This window comes from Armigeres subalbatus, chromosome 3, assembly GCF_024139115.2.
Source record: "Armigeres subalbatus isolate Guangzhou_Male chromosome 3, GZ_Asu_2, whole genome shotgun sequence".
Classification (NCBI taxonomy): domain Eukaryota; kingdom Metazoa; phylum Arthropoda; class Insecta; order Diptera; family Culicidae; genus Armigeres; species Armigeres subalbatus.
This window is the reverse complement of record NC_085141.1, coordinates 175,013,670-175,023,995: the sequence shown is the minus strand read 5'-3', so window position 1 is coordinate 175,023,995 and position 10,326 is coordinate 175,013,670.

Here is a 10,326-nt window from a genome sequence, read left to right as displayed (position 1 = left end):
GATGTGCCTTCGTATTTCACGACTACAATTATTATCAGTTGTAAGTATGGATCAAAGGTAGACGAATTCATCGACCACCTCGAAAGCATCCCCGTCTTTCGTAACACTGCTTCCCAGGCGGGTCCTGTTCCACTCCGTTTTGCCCACTAGCATGTTTTGCTGCAGAATGTTGGTCTTCCGAAGAAAATTGTCTTTTTAGAACAGTTTAAAAGCTTCGCTTGGTACATGTCACACTTTTTAGTCATTCGACATGTTTGGCATGCTTCGAAATATTCCGGATTACTGTTCCTCCGGAGAAAAGAACTATTTTTGATAATTTTTGTATTCAAAATCCGATCGAAGAAATCTAAATTGAGGATTATTGCTTATATTGAACATGCTCCTGAGTAGGAACCTTGTCCTTTGAAGAAAAGGGCCATTATTGCATCATTAATAAAACCAATTTCACAACAAATAAAACTTCATAATATTGCTTATTTTCTTATATGCAAATTTATGAAGTTTGACTTGAATTGCAAATTGAGACGTGTCTTGCATGCGTGTCTTGTAATGACAAGCAAGCTTCTAAAAACCAATGACGCTAAATTTTATAAATAAAATTTGAAAAGGATGTTAGAACATTTTGATTTTTTTTATTTTTCATTTTTAACAGAACTTCAACGGATTCCTTGGCTACTGAGGTTACACAATAAGACATTTTGTGGGAGATCCAGACTTTCGCAATATTCCGAAACATGACCAGCTTGTCTGACATGTCGCAAGCGAGGATTCAGAAATGATCGAGCAACATATTATCAACTTCCTAGGAGAGATCGACTATGATGGTGATATTTCAGTGGACGATCACACCTCGATGTGAAAAGACGCGCTGGTTCACTAGCAGTTTTTTTTTCGGTGCTGTTTGTATCGTTCGCGGTATCCATACCTACCGGTCGCAATGTCAGGCAGTGTGGTGGTGAAGAACACGTTAGCGTTTCTGTTCCCCGAATGTGCCATTCAACCAACTTTGGTTGATATGGCACGTTTTGTTAAATCATTAAAAGGGGATCAGAAATTAATGGAAACTGCCTATAAAATATCGGACGAAAAGTCGGTATTTATTCGGTTTAAAACCGAGGAGGCGATGAAGTTTGTACTGGAAAACAATGCTGAATTGTTACCATTCAACTATTTGAATGGGAAGAAGGTAATAGTGCAGATGTCTGTAGCCGGAGGAAATACTCGCTACGTACGGATTTTTGACCTGCCGCCGGAGATCTCCGATTCGGAGGTGTCTTCCGTGATGTCGACATACGGAAAAGTAAAGCGAACAGTACGCGAACGGTTTCCAACAGACTATCATTTGGATATGTTTACTGGAGTTCGCGGTCTATATATTGAGAACGAAAAGGTAATCCCGGAGATTCTCTACTTTTGTAATTTGAAAGGGAGAATCTACTACGATGGCGTTAAACCAAAATGTTTTGTTTGTAAATCGGACATGCACCTAAAAAAATCTTGTCCGGTGTTACATGAACGACGAAGCATCTCTATACAGCAGAAAGAAGAAAATAAAAAAGTGCCAGCTGCCGTTGCTGATAGAGTTGAGCCCGGCAGTAGTAAGCAAAGAGCAAAAAAAACGATATTGTGTGAAAAAGAAACGGACACAAAGCGAAGCCCATGTCCATCCCGTGTGGAGCCGACCAACAAAAATGCTATTTCGAATGACTCTCCATCGAGCGAGGAAGGAAGTAAATGTGTAACTGTTCCGGACTCTCCACGAAGGAAGAAGAAATACAGAATTGCATCGTACAAATGGATCGACGACGAGAGTGAGCGACAACTTCTGATAGCTGAGGATAAGATAAGAATTGCTAATGCAATGAATGTTAAAGTTGAAGAGATTGATTTTTATATTGATTATTCCTAAAATGATTGTAAAATTATATTGTATAATATTGTTTGTGGCTCCGCAAGTGTTTTTAACACGACTGAGCCTTGAAAATAAACGAATGTTTAAAAAAAATGATGGTGATATTTGAGGTTATGGCTTTCAGTCTTCTTATGCTCAAAAACGGGTTTTACGTTTTTATCCGACGTTTCGGTTACATATATTGTACCTTTATCAAGGAGTCTGTGGACAATGGTGGATTATGTTGTATTGATGTTGTATGTTGTGTATGTTCAGGATTACTTACTAACTAAGTCCCGTTTTATTGTTACATTCTGCACACAACACGAGACTGAAAGTCAACGTAGCAATGAATTTCATTCAACGCGTCAAACATTCTCCACCAACATCGACACAAGACAAACACACAACATAATTTTCTCCCAACTGAAATTAAACGATTACCCCACGATTACCTATGCTTCTACTGCATTTTCTCAGATATTAATTGAAAGCTGTTCTATGTTCGCCATTGCATGAGTACGGTAACGATGGTATTTTGGACATTTCGGGACTGATTTGCGATTTGAGCGTAACTTATTTTGTAAACAAACATTGGAAGGCAAATTCCAGCTACAGCAAGCATTTCCTGAGAAAACCACAGTATGTATCCGATAGAGGGCTGCGAAATGGTGAGTTGACATCCGGGAAGGGGCGCCTAACATAGCTCTGGTCCTCACAAGTTCCAATACTCACGCTTTCACGGGTCTTCCGATGACAATTGACCGCCAGCTAAGGGTTGCGTACTTAGCTGGTAGTGCAGCCTGGGCACTGTTGTCCTTCTGACTTCAGCTAGAGTGAGAAGGTGTGTCCTGTGGGGTCTGCCTAGGATGTGGTGGGGTTCGACAATGGGCTCTGTTGAACTTCTATAAAAAGCTGCATGTGTCCCCAAGCAGGCCCTATCAAAGCGACCGTGTGCCGCTCAAAGCGCACTAGCCTAGTCCTGGTGTTGGGTGAGACTTTAAACAAATTTGACCCGACTGACCGAGCGTCTGTTCACCAAGGAGGTGCGGCTCCAACAGCGTCTGTTCTGGCATCCAGCGGCTGAGTATGAAATGCTATTCCCCGGAAGCTATACCTAAGATGGCAGCCCCATCTCGGTGGATAGGGAACCTTGGGCCAACAACCTACTGTTCCCGAAACATCAATTTGTTCGAGAATCCGATAATGGAAGAATACGGACTGATTTTACGGCGACGACTCTTAGCGTGAAACAGCGGACACGAATAGGAACATGGAACGTTTTAACCCTAACCCAGCAGGGTAAATTGGTCGGCTGTTCGGCCACATTGAGAGTTGACGTAAAGTCAATGTCAACTTCTCTCCCCGAACAGCCAACATAGCTGTGTGGTGTCGGCAGCCAGTTATCTGGCTAAGAATAACGCTACGGATTGCCTGTTCCGGTGGTAGAAGTCCACCATACAGGTGATGATGATGATGATGATACTACCATCTATTGTAGCAAGGCACCTGCCGATAGCACTGGTCATATCTGACAAACGATTTGATCATGATTATACTACTGTTTGTATTTCATCAGACTCCTGTATGAAGGGCCAAAAATGGGTGGGGTGGTTCCATAAGCAGAGACACTTATGCGAATCCACGGGATGAATAGAGAATCTCCTTCCAGAAGAAAGTTCGTACATACAATAATATAATTTAGCCCTCGTTTCCCAGATTGACCCAATAGATGGGGAGAAGAGCCCGCCCTTTATCCACGAAATGTTAACAATAGGAAGTTGGCGATTCCACTCTTCCTATCCAAATCGCTTCAATCGGGTGCCCTGATGTTTTTTTTATATGTATAATAATATAGTTTCATATAGTTTTAATGCAAATTAATTATACATAGAATGGAATTCTCTCACCAAATTTCCTTTTGAAAGTCCTGGACGGATAAGATCTTTTCCACGCCGGTATGTTTAGAAATGAATTGAATTGCTGTCTTCAGAGATGAAAGAACTAGGCATCCGTCGGAGATTATTCTGGTTCAAATCAGGGACTATGTTTCGATTTGATTGAAATTTGGAGGATAGAATTCTTGAATCCTAAAAGATAAGATAAAAAGATGCAGCAGTATCAAACATAATAACATAATGTGACATAAAACACTTTTAGATAGAGAGGTAACCAATATCTTTTCAAGATATGGTTTTGTTTCAGTATTGCGTGATTATGATTAGGTATATGTTCAATTGTTCATCCATCGTGAGGATAAACAATCAATCGCTCAAAATGAACGATTGTTCATAAGAATTTTGATGATGCGTCAACACCATCATTTCATCAACGCGAATAAAGAATAAAAGAGAGGACTTGGGATCAAAGACACAGAGAGATATTATTCTGTGTATGAAACAGAAAAAACAGAAAACCTAGAAATAAATTATATAACATGCTTATTTGAAAAGAACCCGTAAACTGATAATGACTTTTAAGTCACAACTTTTTGTTTCTTTATTAGAGTGAATTTCAATTAGTAAACTAGTGCTTCACTAATAAGTCGCAGTTTTATATCGTATAAGAACAAGTATTTAAATCATTTCTAGTCATAGCATAGAATAAATGGAAAATTTCACACTGCTCATACTACTAGAAAAGCTAAAAAAAGCCAAATGTTTAGCGAAAGATTAAATTTAACATGAATAAACGATGAAGAAATATAGAACTCGAGGGAGTACATAATGATACAAATCTTAGTTCGTGATATATTCCAGTATTGGCTTTGCTCTATATTGTTTGAACCTAACAAAAAAAAGAATCAAATTATTGCCCTTGGTAAAACATGATCAAAGTTTCAGATGCAATCACAGGACATTTGCTTTGGTAAATCCATATATAAAAAAAGAAAATTTTTATTGAGTAGATTTATTTCAAATATATCCTTCAAATACTTCTGTGCATAACACTGTTTTGAGTATGATGAAAAAAAAAAATTGGAAAGCTGATTTTCTTTTCTAGCGTTTGATCAATTTTAGTGATTTTTCCAACCATCGGTATATTTATTAATTTTTTAACTCAAATTTTAAAATGAGAAAATTGTTCACTCGCAGCAGGAAGTCACACGTGCGCAGTTATCTTAGAAGGCAATTGAAGCTATATCGATTTTGTTTCATTAGAATAGTAGAATAAGCGAAACAAAACATATTCTCACAAAGATGCTTTAATGTCAACGATATGTGTGCAAGAGAGGTCAACCAATCTAAGTGCTGCCTTACCGAAAAGATGGTTGCGGACATATTTACTTATAGCCATTAAGACCAACAAAGATCAACGTGATTTCGATAAATTTCGGGCTTGCCAAGAAGCGTGCAGGATTCAGTGACTTAATCGATGAGTATTAGAGTCAGACACTAATTACACAACATGTAAAACACCTTGTAGTGCAATCACTACGAGTTTTTAATATTAAGGAAACATAATTGATTCGATTGTATTTGATGCAGATTTGGATAGTTCGCTATGATTCTATCATGCCTAGGAAACTGTTATTGTCTTTGGTGTCAATTGGAATATATAATTTTTGATACAATACTGTGAACTTTCTTACCTGGGCGACTGTATAAAGATTATGAACAGTCAACTTACTTCATCTCAATAGACACGATCTGATCTTAATAGTGAATTTTCATAGCTTCCCGTACAGTCATTTTTTGATGCATTCTGATTTCTACATTGTTTTCAAAATATATGAGAAATGGACTGCGAGGGCGAGGGAACGAGTTTACTTCTATACGAGCTTCCTGGTGTGGAAGTCGCGCCATTGTTGGTTGCAGTTGTCGCGTGATTTTTGATCTAGATAATTTTTAACAGATTCCAGTCTCCGGAACAGGAACATTCCAGCCGTATTTTAGATGGATCTTCAATATCGTTGGATAACGCGTGCTTTGCATTTCATGAATGGAAGCTTGAAATTTTATGGAATTCGTCTTGGATTTGATGGTTTTTCAGACAAATTTCAGCTTTGTGGGAAAAAAATGACACGTTGAAATTTTGCGACTTTACTCAACCACCAGTGGAAGTCCACCATACAGGTGACCCCAAGTTCTTGGTGTGATGCGGCTTTATGCTTACCGTGCCTACGAATGAATGGTTAGGGGGGTCTAAAAAGAACCTAACCGCAAACGGAGCCTGTGAAGCACCAGGGCACCCTTCACAGTATCTAGCCCTTACTGCGCTAACCGGAGCTATGGCGTAGTTGACTTTTTGCTTCTCCGAAATAATCGGCTACTCTTATTCAATCTCAACTTGAGGTTAAATAAGGGTGAGATTATGAGCATGTTTTTATTTAGTTTTTCAACAAATTGTCACCTATATGGATTCGCTTTATGCGTTATACACATTGTACTCTGTGTTTCGTCTTTGACTTTCTTGATAAGATACCAATTTGGTTTCATCGTTGCTGTTCATATTAATGCTGAAGTTGTGGAGTGTATTATCTTAATTCGCAATGGCTTCAGTTAAGATAGCTCAAATCAATCTTCAGCATAAAAGAACGGCAGCCCTTACTTTGCACCGTTCAATGTGGAAAAACGATCCATAAAAGAATGAAAAACGATCCATAAATAACATCTGAATGTTCCATAAAACGCTACCTTAAATCCATAAAATAGTTCGAGAGATTCCATAAAGAATATTTTTATGATCCATAAAACTTTGAAAAATGATCCATAAAATTTCAAATTTGCGCAATTTATATCCTGATGATGATCCATAATTTCAGCCATATGATCCATAATTTTGGTCATATGATCCATAATTTTGATAATGTGATCCATAATGCTTGGAAAGAAGGCCAATGAAACTATATTAATTGATCCACACATTTTATAAAATCTATGGATCATTTATCAAAATTTATGGATCATATCACCAAAACTATGGATCATTTGAACAAAGTTATGGATCAAATGGCCAGAATTATGGATCATATGACTAAAATTATGGATCATATTACTGAAATTATGGATCATCATCACGATAAAAAATGCGCAAATTTGAAGTTTTATGGATCAAAATATAGTTTTTTATGGATCATTTGTCATATTTTCATGGGAAAATAGCAAGAATTGTATTGTTTTTCTTGACCATGTTAATGGAACATATTTTCCAATTAATTGCTAAATTTTAGCTTAGTTATGGATTGAAAAATTATTCTTTATGGAATCTCATTAACTATTTTATGGATTTATGGTAGCATTTTAAGGAACATTCAGATGTTATTTAATGATCGTTTTCCAGTTTTTTATGGATCCGTCTTTATCGTTTATATGCAAAAGTATGTTTTGCCTAAAAGAACAGCAACGATTAATCTTTGTAGACTCATGCAAAATGGCAAATCCCAAGTGGCTTTGGTGCAGGAACCCTATTTTCGCAAGGGTAGCTTCTACCTAGGTAACCTAGTGAACCCGGTTTTTGCTGCTTTCAGTAAAGAAATGGCAAACTCTCGATCAATGCCGCGTGCATGTGTGCTTGTTAACAATGCTATTGTTGCTACACTTATCTCTGAACTAACAACCAGAGATGTATGTGCTGTCACAATTGATGCAACTGGCGGAACCCCCGTCAGGAAATACGTCTATTGTTCGGTTTATTTACCACATGATGAACCATCCCCTACGGATGCTTTCGAGTTGTCATATATTGCACTTCAAAAGGCCTTCCGCTAATTGTCGGCAGTGATGCTAATGCTCATCACATCATCTGGGGTAGCTCGGATATCAATCTGAGAGGCTCCAGCTTGATGGAATACCTAAGTAGTACCGAACTTAGTTTACTTAACATAGGCAATCGCCCAACCTTTATGGTATCTAATAGAGCAGAAGTGTTAGACATAACCCTTTGCTCCAATAGAATCAGTCACGAATTGACTAATTGGCATGTGTCAGATGAGGAATCGATATCAGACCATCGCTACATCTACTTTGATCATTTGAATGTTACTTCGCAGACCTTGCGTTTTAGAAATCCCCGGTCAACAAACTGGGATCTTTACACAGAGTTGCGCTCTACCAAATTTCATAGATATCTACCAACCATTGAAACTCCTACCGACTTGGATGATGCAGTTGATACTACAACGTTGCACATCGTGGAAGCTTTTGAAGAAGCTTGCCCTTTACGTTCTGTAAAAACCTCAAGAGGAACCGCTTGGTGGAATTCCGATTTGGCTAAGCTTATGAAGCAGTGCAGAAGGAGTTGGAACAGACGCCATTCAGCAGGGACGGATTCTTTCAAGTTGGCTCGCAAAGCTTACAAGAAGGCTCTTCGATCTGCTGAACGATCCGGCTGGAAAAACCTTTGTGCAATTGTTTCCAATTTGAGTGAAGCCAGTCGATTGAATAAAATTCTTGCGAGATCCAAGGATTTCCAAGTTGGCGAAATTCGCAAGCCAAATGGCGACTACACTTCTTCTGATGAAGAATCGTTAGAGCACTTATTTGATACGCACTTCCCTGGATGTGTCGATATAACATCTTCGGATGATCCTGATGTCTTTTCCTGTAGCTATGGATCTTGGGCTCAAGCACGTAGAATCATAACTACTGAATCAATTCAATGGGCACTTAACAGTTTTGCTCCCTACAAATCTCCAGGGGAGGATGGGATTTATCCCGTTCTACTTCAGAGAGGTTTTGAACACATCAAACATGTTTTGAAAAAGCTTTTAGTATGCAGTTTTGCTACTGGGTATATTCCCATATCCTGGCGGGATGTCACTGTAAAGTTTATCCCAAAAGGAGGACGTGCTTCGTATGAAGAAGCAAAGAGTTTTAGACCCATCAGTCTGACCTCATTTCTTCTGAAATGCTTAGAACGTATTATCGATCATCACATTCGTGATGCCTGTTTGGCAAACATGCCTCTTTATGTTAATCAACATGCTTACCAATCTGGAAAGTCCACCGTGACTCTTCTACACAAGGTTGTGTACGATATCGAGAAAGCATTCGCTCAAAAGCAATCGTGCTTGGGTGCTTTCTTAGATATTGAAGGTGCTTTCGACAACGTGTCTTTCGATGCAATATTGGAAGCCGCACTTTGTCATGGGCTACCTAATATTATTACCAAATGGATTCACCAGATGCTTAAAAACCGACATCTCTACTCGACATTACGTCAAGCTGCGATTAGGAAATTAAGTGTCTGCGGATGCCCTCAAGGGGGAGTATTATCTCCACTTTTGTGGAATCTCGTTGCAGATACGCTCAGGTTACTCAATAATGGCGGTTTTCCTACCTATGGATTTGCCGACGACTATCTTACATTGATAGTGGGTTTGTGCATTACAACCTTATTCGACCTGATGCAAAATGCTCTTCTGGTAGTTGAAAGTTGGTGTCGCCAATATGGCCTTTCGGTCAATCCGAATAAAACATCTATTGTTCTTTTCACGGAAAAACGTTATCGTAATGGTATTCGTCCATTACATCTTTTTGGTTCTGAAATCAATGTAACTGATCAAGTAAAGTATGTGGGTCTAATTTTGGATTCAAAGCTTTCCTGGACTCCTAACATTGAGTTCAGAATCAAAAAGCCGTGTATGGCTTTCGGCCAATGCCGACGAACCTTTGGTAAAACTTGGGGTCTTAAACCCAAATATATCAAATGGATTTACACAACAGTTGTACGACCAATTTTGGCTTATGGATGTCTTGTGTGGTGGCAAAAGGGGGAAGTGAGGACAATTCAGTCTAAATTAGGCCATCTTCAAAGGATGTGCCTAATGGCAATGACTGGTGCGTTCTCTTCAACTCCCACGGCTGCTCTCGAAGTTCTCTTCGACGTGGCCCCACTACACATACATCTCAAACAAGAAGCATTTTCTTGTACTTACCGACTATGGGTACTCGGTTGTATGGAAGAGAATCCTGTAAACCGCAGTTCTACACACACTTCGTTGTTACCGCTTATGGTTAATTGGGACAAAATGTTCCTTGCTCCAAGTGATCTCACACAAGTTAGTAGTTTTCCTTATAGGACATTTTCGACACAATTCCCCTCGCGGGAAGAGTGGACATCTGGCTATTTGGAGAGAAGTATGTCGGACAGCATTGTTTGTTACACTGACGGCTCCCTCTTCGAAGGTAGAGCAGGTGCAGGCGTCTATTCGCGTGAGCTGAGATTGGAACAGTCACACTCACTGGGTACACACTGCACTATCTTTCAAGCGGAAATATTTGCCATCATGTGTTGAGTGCAATCTGCACTGCAGCAACGCATCATGGGCAAAGTAATATACTTCTGTTCAGATAGCCAAGCAGCTATTAAAGCTCTCGCCTCGGCCAACTCAAGGTCGAAGTTAGTAATCGCATGTCGAACTCAAATTGAAAAACTGAATTCAGTTAATACTTTACACCTTATATGGGTACCTGGCCATTCTTCCATAGCTG